General features: G+C 42.3%; 1 protein-coding gene across 1 annotated transcript in view; it reads left to right on the forward strand.

The window, feature by feature from the left end:
• The window catches only part of LOC124021827 (phosphatase and actin regulator 3-like), a 61,431-nt gene that overhangs the window by 622 nt on the left and 41,966 nt on the right, over positions 1 to 18,843 (forward strand). The window lies entirely within an intron of this gene.

Below are 18,843 nucleotides of genomic sequence, written 5' to 3' on the forward strand. Positions count from 1 at the left end.
GCCATTTTCATCCAGTACTATTTAAAATGAATGGATACTCTCCCAAAATACGCTATTTGTGCGTAATGTTTGGAGCCATATACGCGCATAGCCCAACTGGTTTTGCAGTAAATGTGCTGATTAGAAATTAACTGTAGGCTAGCCTATACTATACTGCAAAGCCTATTTTACACAAACCCATAATATTTAGATCATAATTTAATGTATTGCTAAATGTATTTATTGGCCTAATAAGATTGGACGCGAAGATGACACAGCCTACAGTGAAGAAGAAAGCGCTTGTGGTGTGGTCAATCATTTTAGGCGAAATGTCTAGACGCTTTTTTCGTCGCTAGGTTATATTTTGATTCGTTACATTGAGCGCACAGACACTCCCACTGTGCACAGATGTTAGTTCAACGTCTAGTTTTTATTTACATTTGGTTGAGTTGTCAACTAACGTGAAATCAACCAAACATGTGACCCAGTCATTGGATTTATGTTAGATTTGGGTTCAAATTCCCTTATTGATGACTTTTTGCAAATCCGATCCGTTTTCCAAGTTGATTCAACCAACACATACATTCTGTTTGGTTGAAATGATGTGGAAACACGGTTGATTAAACAATGCTTTACCCAGCAGGCAGACATTTTAATATGGAATTGGTCCACCCTTTGCTGCTATAACAGCCTCCACTTTTCTGGGGAAAGCTTTCCACTAGCTGTTGGAACATTGCTGCAGGGACTTGCTTCCATTCAGCCACAAGCGCATTAGTGATGTTGGGGACTGATGTTGGGCCTGGCTCGCAGTCGGCGTTTCAATTCATCCCAAAGGTGTTTGATGGGGTTGAGGTCAGGGCTCTGTGCAGGCCAGTCAAGTTCTTCCACACTGATCTCAACAAACTATTTCTATATGGACCTTGCTTTGTGCACAGGGGCGTTGTCATACTGAAACAGTAAAGGGCCTCCCCCAAACTGTTACCACAAAGTTGGAAGCACAGAATTGTCTAGAATGTCATTGTATGCTGTAGCGTTAAGATTTCCCTTCACTGGAACTAAGGGGCCCGAACCATGAAGAACAGCCCCAGAACAGTATTCCTCTTCCACCAAACTTTACAGCTGGCACTATGCATTCAGGCAGGTAGCGTTCTCTTGGCATCCGCCAAACCCAGATTAGTCCATCGAACTGCCAGATGGTGAAGTGTGATTCATCACTCCAGAGAACATGTTTCCACTGCTCCAGAGTCCAAAGGCGGCGTGCTGTACATCAGTTCAACCAACACTTGGCATTGCGCATGGTGATTTTAGGCTTGTGTGCGGTTGATCGGCCATTGAAATCCATTTCATTAAGCTCCTGACGAACAGGTTCTGGTGCAGACATTGCTTCCAAAGGCAGTTTGGAACTCGGCAGCGAGTGTTGCAACCGAGGACAGACGATTTTTATGCGCTACACACTTCAGCACTCGGTGCTCCCGTTCTGTGAGCTTGTGTGACCTACCACTTCGAGGCTGAGCTGTTGTTGCTCCTAGATGTTTCAACTTCACAATAACAGAACTTACAGTTGACCGGGGCTGCTCTTGCAGGGGAGAAATTTGACTAACCAACTTGTTGGAAACGTGGCATCCTATGACGGTGCCACGTTGAAAGTCACCGAGCTCCTCAGTAAGGCCATTCTACTGCCAATGTTTGTCTATGGAGATTGCCTGTCTGTGTGCTCGATTTTGTACACCTGTCAGCAATGGGTGTGGCTGAAATAGCCAAATTCACTAATTTGAAGGGGTGTCCACATAATTTTGTGTATATATAGTGTATGTATTATGATTATTTGAACAATTTCCTTCAGCATAAGCCTGGGTTTCGGATCGTAGCCTATATTGGACGCTCATTCCATGGACCCTTGCCCATCCCAACTCAGCCATTGCGTTTGACAGCATCAATTGGTTCCCATGCTGAGCAGATCAAACAGTCCTATGATCAATGACCCTGCGTTCCACATGATGTGGAAGTCTTTGATCCTATACATCTGTGCAGTCCTATAGAACATTGATTCACTGTGGCGTGGACCATGCAGGCGTGCACGGGGCACCTTGAGTAATCATTAGACTATTCCCCTTTCAGTTAACCTACCTCTCAGCTGTTTTCACCTCTATGGCTGTTTAATCACTTTCCCATCATAAACAGACATGCCCTCATTCTCTACAATGTTTATCAACCAAGCGTTTTTATTCTCAAGTGCTTTTAGACAACGGCAACAGGCCTAATGGCATTTTGTTATGATGATGGGCCTATTTTTAACACAGTTGCATAAAATATTTTATTGGACAGTTTAGTGTTGGTGCCAGCTCGTGTCTGTTGATGAAGACAGTATGTTTATGGCATATTTATGGATTGAGTGGGTTCTTCTTCACCATTTACTGGTCTCACACACACACACACACACACACCATAAGCATGATGGTCAGGTATGCATGATTCACAAAACCACTGTAGTCTATTCATATTTCAACCAGCTATCTGTTTAGATCCTTGTTTCTTGTTGCACATTTACAACTGTCTCTACCATGTTCATTCATCAACCTTATACAGCACAGTTTTTTATGAAACTGCTCCACTTATGGCTAATCTAATTGTAAAACAAAATAACGGCCATTCCCAGGGCACAGCTAATGGCGCATACTGTCAATGCAGTTCATTCAAGAGAACAGTAGCAGCGGCTGGTGACCAAAAGTACACACGGTCCGTCCTCAGTTTATCGTCACTATGTAAGCGTCGCAGAACTCTCGGCCCGCAGTCTTTGCCAAAGGATTACTAAGCCTTTTACGCAGTGGCCTTTGCAGCTGCAGAGACTGACACTGTCTTCATCCACTTCGTTAACGCCATAGAGAGAAGACAAAACACGAGGACAAAGACACCGCATTAGCTGTAGAACGTTCAAGGCAATTTGACCCTTCATCCTTGCTGAGGCAATGCACTGTACCACTACATTTGTGTTATTTTAAGGGCTTTTTATTTTATTTTAAGCACAATGGGTGATATGAACGGGTTTAAACAAATACTTACAGCCTGAGATGTTGGTGCCAGGCCAGGATGTTACTTTGAAGGGTTTTGCACCCAGTCTAAAGACATTTGTGGAAAACACTACAGGGTCTTAAATACGCCACTTAGAATGTATATGTAATACCATGCATGGTTGACATGGTAATGGTTCCCTAAAGCCCCTACCGTTCGTTCAATCAGTTTGTTCAGGCACAAGTCTTTTACCCACTCCTGCTAATACCAAGTCACTTTAGTGGAAAGTCTCACTTACTGTAGTCTCTTAGCAATCTGACCATTGAGGTAACGAAGCATGGGATGCTTTGCACCCTAGGAGAATACCGTGTAGGGGGTAAGGATGAACAAAAGCTCAGGTGGTGCGTTCAGTGCTCCAGTCGAGAATGGATCCCTACCTACATCCCCTACACTGTAATTAAGTCCTAGTACACTCAGATCTGGAAGGACTTGATTGGTGTAAGGTGAAGCTCAAATACAATAAAATTGTATTTGTCATGTACACAGTTTACAGCAGGTTTAAAAGGTGCATTGAAATGCTTATGTAACAATTGATAACACTATGGGCTACTGTATGTTTAAGCTTAAACTCTATTGGACCAGTTTGGTTCACTACTGGAGCAGTAGGGAGAAATGAACCGCACTACTGAATAATTTAGGAAAATAATTCTGGCTTGTATTTTGGAAATAAAAATACTTACAAAAAATGAATCACCTTTAGTAAATAGTGAAATTTGTACATTGAGCTCAAAATGAATGTGATACATCAGTAGTACAATCGACTTATATTGGCCATATATCCTGCCTATAGTTTACTAGGGTGCACCCAACTCTATCTTAATCTGAGGGTCTCTCAGATTTCAATGTTCTGTAGCAATACAATAAACATGACTCTTCAGAAAAACACAACCCAATTCACAATACCGACTTATAAACCACTATGACATGGAATCAGATGTGAGTGACTATGCCTATCAATAAACACTAAGGTGCTTATAACAACCCCACTGCAATGTATGATGCAATGATGTCTGTCAAGAAAAATTCTACCACACCTTAGTATGGCAGTGCAAATTCAGTGTTCTCCAAGGAAAATACATCTTTGCATGCAAATATTATTGATGTCCTGGGTTCGGGCAGCTCGCCATCCTTGGTGGAAATTAATCCATACTCAAAAAACCTGACCTGTTTTACAAACAGGATCACACTAATATATATATATATATCAGTACCTTTCATATAACCATTAATATAGTGCTTAGCTTTAATCTCTTACAGGACTAAGAAAATAAAACTTAGTCATAATGCTTTACACTTTAACTACAGCACTAGGCTCACGTGGACTGAACAATAGACAAGCCCGGGCAAATGAAAAGTACTAGTGCTTACACCTACATGTAATTTCTTATAAAGTAATCTAAAACATAAGTGTATCAAAATGGATTATGATACTAGCTAATCACATTTGATAAAAGTCTGAAAACTAAAATAGTTTGCCATGCATGATCACTAACATTTGCTATTCAAATTGATTGATAGCTGAGCTAGCCTAAATGTTAACGGCTTGTGCGTATGCTTGGTTCAGTATGAGCACGCACAAAATGCTAGCAATAGCTTAGGTAGCCTAATCGCTAGCAGCTCGTTCTCCATACCAAATTCTAGCGTCAATCTTTCCCTCAATCCCTTCACAGCACATTCATATAGATAAGTGAGTGTTAATATCCAGTTCTCTTTTTAGTTCAGTTTTATACAACTTCGCAACAATTTGAATCTTAGTTTGTTTTTCTTCTATGGAATGGCGGTAGCTCGTCACGTTCCGTTCTAGCTCTTTTTCAGCATGTTGGCCCCAACTGGTGTATATTGTTGGAAACCCATTCTTGATGTTCCTCCTGGCAAGCTTTCCACTTTATGTAACAATTGCTTAACACGAAGGGCTACTGTATCTTTAAGCTTAAACTTTATTGGAGCAGTTTGGTTCACAACTGGAGCAGTAGGGAGAAATTAAACGCACAACTGAATAATTTAGTAAAATAATGGCGGCTTGTATTTTGTAAATAAAAATACTTACAAAAAATGAATCACCTTAAGTAAATATTGAAATGCTGAAATTTGTACAATGAGCTCAAAATGAATTAAATGCATCAGTAGTACAATCGACTTATTGGCCATATATCCTTCCTATAGAATGCACTGTATAGCGTAGCTAGCTGAGGAAGGCCCAGAAGATTGAAGTAATAGCTGTCAACTTAAACATATCACAACAAATATTATTGGTTACTGGAATCTCACTAGTAACGCTAAGTTTTCAACATTAGTTGTGACTGGAGTCCTTCATGATCTTTCTGGGCCTTCGTCAACTAGCTACACTATGCAGGACATTCGGAAAGTATTCAGACAGACCCTTTGCATTTTTCTACATTTCTTATGTTACAGCCTTATTACCAAATGTATTTAAATACAATATTTTCCTCATCAATCTACACACAATACCCCATAATGACAAAGTGATAGAAAAGGTTTTTAGAACATTTAGCAAATGTATTACAAATTAAAAAACGTACCTTTTATTTACATATGTATTCAGACTCTTTGTTATGGGACTCGATATTGAGCTCACGTGCATCCTTGATGTACACCTGTGCTAAATTCAATTGATTGGACTTGATTTGGAAAGACACACACCTGTCTATGTAAGGTCCCACAGTTGACAGTGCATGTCAGAGCAAAAATCAATGGTCGAAGGAATTGTCCGTAGAGCTCAGAGACATGATTGTGTAGAGGCACAGATCTAGGGAAGAGTACCAAAAAAATGTCTGCAGCATTGAAGGTCCCCAAGAACACAGTGGCTTCCATCATCCTTAAATAGAAGAAGTTTGGAACCACCAAGACTCTTACTAAAGCTGGCTGCCCAACCAAACTGAGCAGTCAGGGGAGAAGGGCCTTGGTCAGGGAGGTGGCCAAGAACCCAATGGTCACTATGACAGAGCTCCAGAATTCCTCTGTGAAGATGGGAGAACCTTCCAAAAGGACAACCATCTCTGCAGCACACCACCAATCAGGCCTTTATAGTAGTGTGGCCAGGTGGAAGCCACTCCTCAGTAAAAGGCACATGAAAGCTCTCTTGGAGTTTGCCAAAAGGCACCTATAAGACTCTCAGACCATGAGAAATAAAATTCTCTGGTCTGAAACCGAGATTAAACTCTTTGGCCTGAATGCTAAGCGTCACGTCTGGAGGAAACCTGGCACCATCCCTAAGGTGAATCATGGTAGTGGCAGCATCATGGTGTGGGGATGTTTTTCAGTAGCAGGGACTGGGAGACTAGTCAGGATCATGGAAAGATGAACAGAGCAAAGTACAGAGATCCCTGATGAAAACCTGCTCCAGATTGCCTGCTGGAGAGACCTGAAAATAGCTGTGCTGCAACGCTCCCCATCCAATCTGGCAGAGCTTGAGAGGATCTGAAGAGAAGAATGGGAGAAACTCCCCAAATACTTGTGTGCCAAGCTTGTAGTGTCACACCCAAGAAGACTCAAGGCTGTAAGCCCTTTCAGCCACACCTTGACAGGTGTATAAAATCAAGAACACAGCCTTACAATCTCCATAGACAAACATTGGCAGAAGAATGGCCTTACTGAAGAGCTCAGTGACTTTCAATGTGGCACCTTCATAGGATGCCACCTTTCCAACAAGTCAGTTCATCAAATTTTTGCCCCGATTAAGCTGCCCTAGTCAACTGTAAAGTGCTGTTATTGTGAAGTGAAAACGTCTAATAGCAACAACAGCTCAGCCGTGAAATGGTAGGCCACACAAGCTCACAGAATGGGAGAGCCAAGTGCTGACGCATGTAGTACGGAAAATATGTCCTCTGTTGCAAAACTTACTACCGAGTTCCAAACTGTCTCTGGAAGCAACATCAACAAGAACTGTTCGGCGGGAGCTTCATGAAATGGGTTTCAATGGCCGAGCAGCTGCACACAAACCTAAGATCACCATACGCAATGCCAAGTGTTGGTTTTAGTGGTGTAAGGTTTGCCGCTATTGAACTCTGGAGCAGTAGAAATTTGTTCTTTGAAGTGATGAATCACGCTTCACCATCTGGTAGTCCGACGGACTAATCTTGGTTGGGCGGATGCCAGGAGAACACTACCTGCCCAACTGCATAGTGCCAACTGTAAAGTTTGGAGGAGGAATAATGGTCTGGGGCTGTTCTTTATGGTTCGGGCTAGGTCCCTTAGTTCCAGTGAAGGGAAATCTTAACAATACGCATACAATGAGATTATAGACAATTCTGTGCTTCCAACTTTGTGGCAACAGTTTGGGGAAGGCCCTTTCCTGTTTCAGCATGACAATGCCCATGTGCACAAAGCAAGGTCCATACAGAAATAGTTTGTTGAGATCGGTGTGGAAGAACTTGACTGGCCTACATGGAGCACTGACCTCAACCCCATCGAACACCTTTGGGATGAATTGGAACGCCGACTGCGAGCCAGGCCTAATCCCCTAACATCAGTTCCTGACCTCACTAATGCTCTTGTTTCTGAATGGAAGCAAGTGCCTGCAACAATGTTCCAACAAGTGGAGGCTGTAATAGCAGGAAAGGGGGGACCAACTTCATATTAATGCCCATGATTTTGAAATGAGATGTTCGACGAGCAGGTGTCCACATACTTCTGGTCATGTAGTGTAAGTACTGCTGATAACTCCCCAATTCTGAGTCAAGAGGGGCAGTTACTCTAAAAAGGTGCTTGAGACGAGGTGGAGTATCAGGACTTTCTCTTTTCAGATAACTCTTGGCAGTTGCAAAGCACTCTGGATAATGCCTCAAATACGCTTCCTCCATGTAGATCCTCTGTAGCTCAGTTGGTAGAGCATGGCACTTTGTGTTTACTTCCTAGGACCCCCATACTTAAAATGAATATATGCATGATTGTAAATTGCTTTGGCTAAAAGTATCCTCTCACTGGCATATATTATTATAATCTGATATTTTAAACTGCGATTTTCTGACTCGGATTCTTTTGCATACTTTCTCAGTTAACCAAGCGTGCTTTTATTATGAAGAAAAACAATTTGATTACTGATGTAAAAGGTTTGAGTCATGCTCACACATCATTACCGTCCCATTCACTCTCTGAATGATGACGAGAAGTTTATCAGAAGCCTAAAATAATTTGCCCCCACACTATTAGTTTGACAGTATGCAAGACTCTACAGACTAGTAGTTAGTTGAACATCTAAAAACGTTCAATAAACCCTCTGTGGACTATCCAAATAAAGTGATACCATAAAACCTTTCACTCATTCACACACACACACCTCACCATTTAAACCCTTCAGAATCTGCTCAAACGCTCATTGATCAGCAAGTTCAGGTAGGCCTCAGCACTTAATTCAACAAAGGAAAGTAAGAGTGGTGCTCAACAACAAAGACAGGAATCCAAAAAAGGCCTACCCATACAGGACAAATCTCCAATAGCGGACTATTTCATGATAAAATATGTTGAAGCCCTCAAAATAACTCAAGGAGAGATTTATTTAATCTTAGAAGGCTCTCATTCTTTATTCCTTTAAATGGACAGAACAGGGTCATATTCACTAAAAGGTAGAAAACTGGGATTTACTTTCTGAAGTCATCCAATAAGAAACACACTTTCGGTTTCTGTTGCTCAACATTTTGGTACAGTGTGCCCTAATGAATACGACCCAGGTATACTGTTCAAAAAGCTGCCTGTCTGCCTCCTCTTCCCCCCCACCTGACTAAGTTCCCACTTCATGCATCTTTTCTCTGCGTCCTGCTCCTAAGAACCAGGGCACCAAATAAAGGAGATAAGGGGCCGTATGTATAACGTCTCAGAGTAGGACTGCTGATCTAAGATCAGGTCCCCCACCTGTCCATGTAATCTTATTTTTTTGTGATCTAAAAGGAAAAACTGAACCTAAATCGGCACTTCTACTCTGAGATGCTTGATACTAGTACTATTGATACTAGTCCGAAGTTCTATTTGCGGAAAAGCAAATGCCAGTATTAAGAGGCAATAGGAAAATACCTCTGATCTGAGGCCCATGGTGAAGTCCTTACTGGAAAAGACAGGACGGCAGCAGTGAGAAAATGTCTCCCAGTAGGAAAGAAGTCCTGACACCAGCCTGGCCCTGTAGTCAGGAGCACGGAACTAGAAGTAGTCCTGTTTGTCCTTAGTGCTGTCAGTCAAGTCATGCAGTCTATGGACAAGTCATGCAGTCTATGGACTGAAAGTTACAGCAACGCTAGCAGCCTTGCACTTATGTCTTAATCTGTTTTAAACAAAATGTTTGCTTTCAAGTGCAATTGTAAAGAGAAACCGGGCATTAAGACGAATAGGCATTTGTGGATAACTCCACTTATCTGTGACACTTGAAATACTGTCAGATTGTAGCTTAATTCTGCTCGTTCACACGTTTCCACAGCATGTTTAGCATGTTTTGTGTTCAAAATATGTCTGAAATGTGGTAGCCTATTATAAATGTAAGTTGAATGAAACCAAATGGTTTGCTTCACTGCTCTCTCAATTGGACAATTTTTGTGAAAGTGACCTACATGCTACTAAGCAAAAATATAAACGCAACATCTATTTAAGCAGATATTCACACCTCAGTAGTTTTGTATATTTTTTTGTATTACTTTTTGCTAGGTATTACTGCTAGGTATTACTGCACTGCTACAAACACAAATATTTCGCTGCACCTGCAAAATACATCTGCAAATCTGTGTACAGTTGTGGCCAAAAGTTTTGAGAATGACACAAATATGAATATAGATATTTTTGTCAGATGTTTTTGTCAAAAGTTACTATGAAGTATAATTACAAGCATTTCATAAGTGTCAAAGGCTTTTATTGACAAGTACATGAAGTTGATGCAAAGAGTCAATATTTGCAGGGTTGACCCTTCTTTTTCAAGACCTCTGCAATCCACCCTGACATGCTGTCAATTAACTTTTGGGCCACATCCTGACTGATGGCAGCCCATTCTTGCATAATCAATGCTTGGAATTTGTCAGAATTTGTGGGGTTTTGTTTGTCCACCCACCTCTTGAGGATTGACCACAAGTTCTCAATGGGATTAAGGTCTGGGGAGTTTCCTGGCCAAAATATTAATGTTTTGTTCACCAAGCCACTTATTTATCACTTTTGCCTTCTGGCAAGGTGCTCCATCATGCTGGAAAAGGCATTGTTCGTCACCAAACTGTTCCTGGATGGTTGGGAGAAGTTGCTCTCTGAGAATGTGTTGGTACCATTCTTTATTCATGGCTGTGTTCTCAGGCAAAATTGTGAGTGAGCCCACTCCCTTGGCTGAGAAGCAACCCCACACATGAATGGCCTCATGATGCTTTACTGTTGGCATGACACAGGACTGATGGTAGCGCTCACCTTGTCTTCTCCGGACAAGCTTTTTCTCCGGGTGCCCCAAACAATCGGAACGGAGATTCATCAGAGAAAATGACTTTACAGCAGTCCAATCCCTGTACCATTTGCAGAATATCATTCTGTCCCTGATGTTTTTCTTTGAGAGAAGTGGCTTCTTTGCTGCCCTTCTTGACACCAGGCCATCCTCAAAGTCTTTGCCTCACTGTGCTTGCAGATGCACTTACACCTGCCTGCTGCCATTCCTGAGCAAGCTCTGTACAGGTGGTGCCCCGATCCCGCAGCTGAATCAACATTCGGAGACGTCCTGGCGCTTGCTGGACTTTGTTGAGCGCCCTGAAGCCTTCTTCACAACAATTGAACCACTCTCCTTGAAGTTCTTGATTATCCGATAAAGGGTTGATTTAGGTGCAATCTTACTGGCAGCAATATCCTTGCCTGTGAAGCCCTTTTTGTGCAAAGCAATGATGACTGCACAGGTTTCCTTGCAGGTAACCATGCTTGACCGAGGAAGAAATATGATTCCAAGCACCACCCTCCTTTTGAAGCTTCCAGTCTGTTATTCGAACTAAATCATAATGACAGAGTGATCTCCAGCCTTGTCCTCGTCAACACTTGCACCTGTGTTTAACGAGAGAATCACTGACATGATGTCAGCTGGTCCTTTTGTGGCAGGGCTGAAATGCAGTGGAAATGTTTTTTGGAGATTCAGTTCATTTGCATGGCAAAGAAGGACTCTGCAATTCATCTGATCACTCTTCATAACATTCTCGAGTATATGCAAATTGACATCATACAAACTGAGGCTGCAGACTTTGAAAATTTATATTTGTGTCATTCTCAAAACTTTTGCCCACGACTGTACGTGACCAATACATTTTGATTTGAATCCCTCAGTTTCACATTGACTTGCCATTACACCACGCTCTCTCTATTTACCACCTCCCCACGTCTCCATTTTTCTTATTCATTCCATCTCTCCCTTTGGCAACTATCTATCCTGCTGCTTCAGTGTGTCTCAGTAACCCTGATTGTGCCGTCTTCCTCTGCACCTAGCTCTGTTGGGTGACCCACACTCTCGCTGCATGCCATGTCAGGGTAATTGACGAGCCAGAAGCAGGATATGACTCATCCCTTGTGTTGCTAAGTGGCTGCTGAAAAGAGCACGGCCACTACAGGGTGGGAGGGAGGCCACTCTCTGACTCTCTTCCCACCTCATTTAGATCTAGCGGCGGTATCCTGGGACTCATTTAACTGGAGGACTTGGTGGGTTGTCAAACAGACAGATGGACAGGCAGACATGCAGACTGACAGACGGACAGGCAGATGGGTAGATAGCTGTAGATACACTGACCAAAAATATAAACTTTAACATACAGATCATATTAATAAATTAGACACTAATCTATGGATTTCACATGACTGGGAATACAGATATGCAACTGTTGGGCACAAATACCTTAAGAAAAAGGTAGGGGCTTGGATCAGAAAACCAGTCAGTATCTGGTGGGACCACCATTTGCCTCATGCAGCGCGACACATCTCCTTCGCATGGAGTTGATCAGACTGTTGATTGTGGTCTGTGGAATGTTTACCCACTCTTCAATTGATGTGTGAAGTTGCTGGATATTGGTGGGAGCTGGAACAGGCTGTCATACACATTGATCCAGAGCATCCCAAAAATGCTCAATGGATGACATGTCTGGTGAGTATGGGAGCCATAGAAAAATTGGGACATTTTTAGCTTTTCTGTATTGATCCTTGTGACATGGGGCCGTGCATTATCATGCTGAAACATGAGGTGATGGCGGTGGATGAAGGGCATGACAATGAGCCTCAGGAACTCATCACGGTATCTCTGTGCATTCAAATTGTCATCAATAAAATGGAATTGTGTTCGTTGTCCGTAGCTTATGCCTGCCATACCATAACCCCACCGCCACCATGGGGCACTCTGTTCACAACATTGACATCGGCAAACCGCTCACCCACGTGACGCCATACATGTGGTTTGTGGTTGTGAGGCCTGTTGGACGTGCTGCCAACAGCTCTGGTGAACATTCCTGCAGTCAGCACCCCAATTGCATGCTACCTCAACTTGAGACATATGTGGTGTTGTGACACAACTGCACATTTTAGAGGGGCATTTTATTCTCCCCAGCACCTGTGTAATGATCATGTGTTGGATGGATTATCTTGGCAAATGAGAAATGCTCACTAACAGGTATGTAAAAAAAGAAATGGGCAGAACATTTTGAGAGAAATAAGCTTGTGCATGTGAAACATTTCTGGGATATTTTATTTCAGCTCATGAAACATGGGACCAACACTTTACATGTTGTGTCTTAGATGTATCTACAACAAAAATATATTGACACACTGATTGATAGCCCATAGGCCGCCTATAGACTATTTCCAAGGTAACAAAACAATTAATCAATGATGGACTTTGGGTGAAATATTCCTTTAATCACATTTTATTTTTTTATTTGACCTTTTATTTAACTCGGCAAGTCAGTTAAGAACAAATTCTTATTTTCAATGACTGCCTAGGAACAGTGGGTTAACTGCCTGTTCAGGGGCAGAACAACAGATTAGTATCTTGTCAGCTCGGGGGTTTGAACTTGCAACCTTCCGGTTACTAGTCAAGGCCACCTGTTTGTTGCAGCAAAAAATCTCTTAATTTCCCTCTTGAGCCACTCATATTCTCCATAGAGGGAGGAGAAAGACTTACTAGAGGAACTCCTAAGGAATATCAAAAATGAATCCCTTGCAGGTTAAAACCTCATAAGGAACGGGTCCTTTTTTATTTTATTTTTTCAATTTTTGACAAAAATGACATTCAAATCTAACTGCCTGTAGCTCAGGCTCTGAAGCAAGGATATTTATTTTGTTGGTTCCATTTGAAAGGAAACCCTTTGAAGTTTATGGAAATGTGAAAGGAATGTAGGGGAATATCACATATTAGATCTGGTAAAAGATAATACAGAGGAAAAAAATCTTTTTTTTAAATGGTACAAAAATACATATTTGAAACGCAAGAGAAATGTCATAATGTATTATTACTGCCCAGGTGCAATTTAGATATCTGCCACTAGATGGCAGCAGTGTATGTGCAAAGTTTTAGACTGATCCAATGAACCATTGCATTTATGTTCAAAATGTTGTATTAAGACTGCCCAAATGTGCCATTTCATGTTCAAAACTGTGCACTCTACTCAAACAATAGCATGGTATTATTTCACTGTAATAGCTACTGTAAATTGGATAGTGCAGTTAGATTAACAAGAATTTAAGCTTTCTGCCCATATCAGACATGTCTATGTCCTGGGAAATGTTCTTATGTACAACCTTATGTACAACCTCATGTGAATCACATTAGCCTACGTTAGCTTAACCGTCCCGCAGGGGACCAAATCAATCCTGAAGGAGTTTTAAATGTTTTTTTTTAATGAGCGACCTGGGCAACCACTTGTACACTTTGTCCATGGACATACATTTCATCAGTTGGTTGTAAATGTAGCATCTACATTTACAGTTGGTGATGTCTCTTCTCAGTTTGTCACAATGCCTGTGGTACAGATGAAGGATCTTCATTTGATCACCCTGTTGCAGGATAACTTTCCTGCAATATAAGGACATTTGTAATGCATGTATTTGAGGTTTAAGAAGGCTATGAAGTTTGTCATTTCCACTTTGAAATTGTAGCCTAGATTTTATTTTATGACATGTATCAACCCCTACAAAAATGTGAATTATGTGGATTGTAATTAAATGGACATTTCCTGTTGCTGCAGGATTATTCTCCTGCTGTGGCTAAAATTGATGATCCTACATATGTACAGCTCATCACAGCTTGGTCATTAAGAGTAAGTCCATAGGACCATCTACAGCATCTGTCACATGATTATCACCACCTATGTTCCCTCTAATTTTGGGGGGCCCTGGGCTAAATTTAGGTATTGTGAGCAGAAACTTGAACGTTGTGAAAATGTTGTGCAACTTCCAGCGCTCGTTTACAGTGAACACTGAGGTTGTGAATTACATTGTGTTGTATGATGCAAGAAACCACTTTACATTTTATTATTATTACTACCATATTTAACGGATGTGAAACGGCTAGCTTAGTTAGCGGTGTGCGCTAAATAGCGTTTCAATCGGTTACGTTACTTGCTCTGAGACCTTGAAGTAGTAGTTCCCCTTGCTCTGCAAGGGCCGCGGCTTTTGTGGAGCGATGGGTAAAGATGCTTCGTGGGTGACTGTTGTCGATGTGTGCAGAGGGTCCCATGGGCGCAAACAAAATTATACTTTTACACATACAGATAATTAGACAATATAGGCAACCCTTTTTTTTGGCTTATTTGCATATTCAAGACTGTCAAAATACAACGCTCCTCCTTTAATCAGGAAGACGTAAGCTTTTTACATGACTTGCTTTTCTAAGACCGCTTGAAATGTAGCCTACACGTTTTGTGCTCTTGTAGAAAGCAGTAACTCCCAATTGCTGACATAATACTTATCTATAACTGAGCTAATAACTCGCTAACAAGCAAAGAATATCAACAAATGTGTACACACGCGGCTCTGATCTCATCTGATCTGAAAAGCGCATTCACGCGCACGTGATTGAAAGACCGCTTGTGGTCTACACCGCCAATATAATTCTACTCCTTTGCGCTCTGGCTCGAACTACAACAAAACCAAACTCAGTCTTGCAAATTTAGATTTGTTTCGTTGCATTGAAAAGGGCCTGGTATAATGTTGCTTCGATCACAGAAAAAAACGTAAGTCTATATTGTGCAAACTAATGGGTGAAGTTCAATCTCTTGCGTCTCTGCGTGGCATGGCTTTTCATCTGCGCTGCAGTCGTGGTGGAGGTGCGAGCCCCGCAAGTGCAGCTACTATCATACTGTCCACACTGACACCATCTCACTCTGTTCTTACCTTTTCAACTTGTACTGTAACACTACTGCATGTTGTACTGGGACATTGTAATCACAAGAACTGCAAGTGAAGTAAATGGGACACACGGTTAGTGTATGCCTGGTCGAACACAGCTCACTTTGGGATCGCGGTCTTTCTCCACACATTAAAATGAAACGGAAACAACAAGCCTTCATGGTTAGAGCATTGGGCCAGTAACCAAAATGTTGTTGGCTCGAATCCCTGAGCTGACAGGGTAAACATCTGTCGTTCTGCCCCTGAGCAAGGCAGTTAACCCACTGTTCCCCAGGCGCCGACGACTGGATGTCTATTAAAAAGGCAGCCCCCCCAAACCTCTCTGATTTCAGATGGTTTGGGTAAAATGCGGAAGACACATCAGTTGAAGGCATTTAGTTGTACGACCGCCTAGGTATCCCCCTTTCCTTATGCTTATGCCCTGAGGTAGGTTGTGGATGCAGATTAGGCATTTGAGTGTGTGAACTGTGCTAAATGACAGGGAATAAGCATTGGCGTGTGTGTTTGCGCGCGTGGTCATAAATATGTCTGTGCGTCCATGCGTATACGTATACATGTGCTTGGGAACGTGTGTGTGTGTGTGTGTGTGTGTGTGTGTGTGTGTGTGTGTGTGTGTGTGTGTGTGTTGGACAACTAGCACGACTACCTGAGCTTGTGCAATACCGAAAAAAATCACAGCCGGAATCAGACTGAATGGGAAAGCAGCCAGGCAGTTCAGCAGTAGCCCTGTGAGACTGTCTTGGAACTAGGACCTGAGCAAAGTGAAACACATGTCATGTGTTAAAGGAATAGTTCAACCAAATGACAAAATTAGACATTGGGTTTCTTGTCCATAGACTGCTTACAGGGTGTGACAGCAATCAATGCTTCGGTTTAGTTTCCCCGGCACTGTTTCCACATGTTAATGTTTTAGTATTTGTGGCAGAAATCCAATTCAAATCATGGGACTTATATTAGGATATTTTGTGCATCATGTTCATCTGTAAGTGACTTGAGCTTCACAATCAATTAGAAAAATGCTAATATCGGTCTCATGATTTGAATGGGATTTCTGCCACAAATACTAAAACATTATTAACATGTGGAAACTGTGCAGGGGAAACTAAACCAAAGCATTGATTGCTGTCACACCTTGTCCATAGACTGCCAAACCAATATGTCATTTGGGTGAACTAAAGAAAGTTAGGTTAAGTGTAGTCAGGAGGCCATGCTACAGTAGAGCAGAGAGAAAATAGGAAAACTATAGTTTTGGCCCTTGCACAACAGAGGAGGAGACCACCTCTGCCTGTGCGAAAAGCCAGAGAGCTACTGTAGAATTGCCCTCCTGGGCTTTCTGGCCTACATTGAGGGATAGACTGTGAAGCTGTTGTAAATAGACACGTATTAAAAGTTACCTAAGGTCTATTGGATAGTTTTCGTATTCATCGACATCAATCATCAACTTCTCAAACTTTGGGGGTTGCGTACCAATGCCATGCTCTGGTATTCTTCTATCGTTTTTTTCCCCCTTGAATCATTTCATTAGTCATTTTCTAATCCGAAACCAAATCTTGGTTTGGTGAAAACCATATGGTACAATTGAAGCCCACGGGAGGCTTGGTAGGAGATTGCTTTTGTAACCGGTGTGAAATAGCTAGCTTGTTAAGAGGTGCACGCTAGTCGTGTTTCAATCGCTGACGTCACTCGCTCTGAGAACCTTGAGGTAGTTGTTTCGCTTGCTCTGCAAGGGCGGCAGCTTTTGTGAAGCGTTAAGTAACGATACTGAGGGTGATTGTTTTTGATGTGTGCAGAGGGTCTCTGATTTAAAGTTCGGGTGAGGAGAGAGATGGAAGCAACACTGTTACACTTTCACCTATCCAGGCCTTTCCAATCGATGAGGACAGTGAACATGTAGACTAATGAGCCCCTCCCCCCCACACACTTGGTTTTGGCTGGTATTACAGAGGCTAACCCTAACTCCCATTTATGTTGAAATTCCACTTCTAGCCTACCATTTGAAATGTATGCATGACTAAGTGAAAATTCCCCTTAAGTGGAAGTTAAGATTCACCCGCCCATGTATAGCCTGAGATTCCCACTCCGATGTGTGTGATTCTGTCAGAGATGGATGATCAAGGGAGAGGGAACTCCCCAGTCCCTTACTCAAATAAAGTGTCTGGGCTGGGAACACAAGGCTATAGAGAGAATGAGAGGGGGAGGACTGAAAAAGAACAATGAGCCCAAGGCGCGCTAGGTAGAAGAGGTAGACAGACTTCCCACTCAAGGGATGCCAACATCAAATCATTACACAGGGAGTGTAGAGGAAGCCCTTTCAGGGTAACTGTTAGCTTGATAAGCACTTACAGTAGAGCAGTATTGAACACAACGATCCTTACAGGCCCTCTCTTGAGATGGTAAATTAAATACATTGCTGTATCAGATGACAGTAATAGAAGGACTTCAGTTGTAAGGGAGATAGATTAATCTATTCATTGTCTCACCGGACTGTTTGGAGTATGTGGGAGAATGCAGGGTAGTCGTGTGTGTGTGTGTGTGTGTGTGTGTGTGTGAGAGAGGTATGCCGGCATTGTAAGGATGGTGGGCATTCTGTATTCTTTCAGCACCATGGAGAGCGAAACACTCGCATTGCATTGGCACTCCTGGGAAGGTATTCACAAAGCTTCTCCGAGTAGGAGTGCTGATTTAGGGTGAAGTCCCCCCCCCTGTCTTATTCATCATGGTATGAAGTGAAAAAATGGATCCTAGAGCTGTACACCTACTCTAAGACACTTAGTGAATACAGGCCCTGAACCCATAGGCCAGGCTTTACACTGGAGTACATGGAATAATTACCCCTCAGTACAGGTTAGGTTTAGGCCTAATCGAACTTCGATCGAGTACAGGCTTAACTAAATGAACAACAAAGACATAATGTAACATGACATTTTATTAAATAGGTTGGGTAATGGCCTCGTCTCTGAGAGAAGATCTTTGGAGCTAGATGATGTGATGGCAGGTAGCCCTATGTGGGGCTGCTGACATCGCAACCCTCCACTGTGGGAAAGGAGTTCCAATGACTGGCCTTATAGCTGGTGGATGGTTTATCGAAAACTTTTGCTGAAAATCAGCAAATGAGAGAACAAGGGTTAGTTTACATATAACTACAGACCAAGATTTACGCCCATTGGGTGAGTGAGAGATGTCTTAAGTTTTGTGGGAGGTTGCAATTCACATGCTGACTGCAGGAATGTCCACCAGAGCTGTTGCCAGAGAATTTATTGTTCATTTCTCTACCATAAGCCGCGTCCAACATCGTTTTGGAGAATTTGGCAGAATGTCCAACCGGCCTCACAACCACAGACCATGTGTAAACACATCAGCCCATGACCTCCACATCTGCCTTCGTCACCTGCGGGGACTGTCTGAGATGATCAACCCGGACGGACAGCTGATGAATCTGTGTTTTTACACAACAAA

The sequence above is a fragment of the Oncorhynchus gorbuscha genome, linkage group LG03 (assembly GCF_021184085.1).
Source record: "Oncorhynchus gorbuscha isolate QuinsamMale2020 ecotype Even-year linkage group LG03, OgorEven_v1.0, whole genome shotgun sequence".
Lineage (NCBI taxonomy): Eukaryota > Metazoa > Chordata > Actinopteri > Salmoniformes > Salmonidae > Oncorhynchus > Oncorhynchus gorbuscha.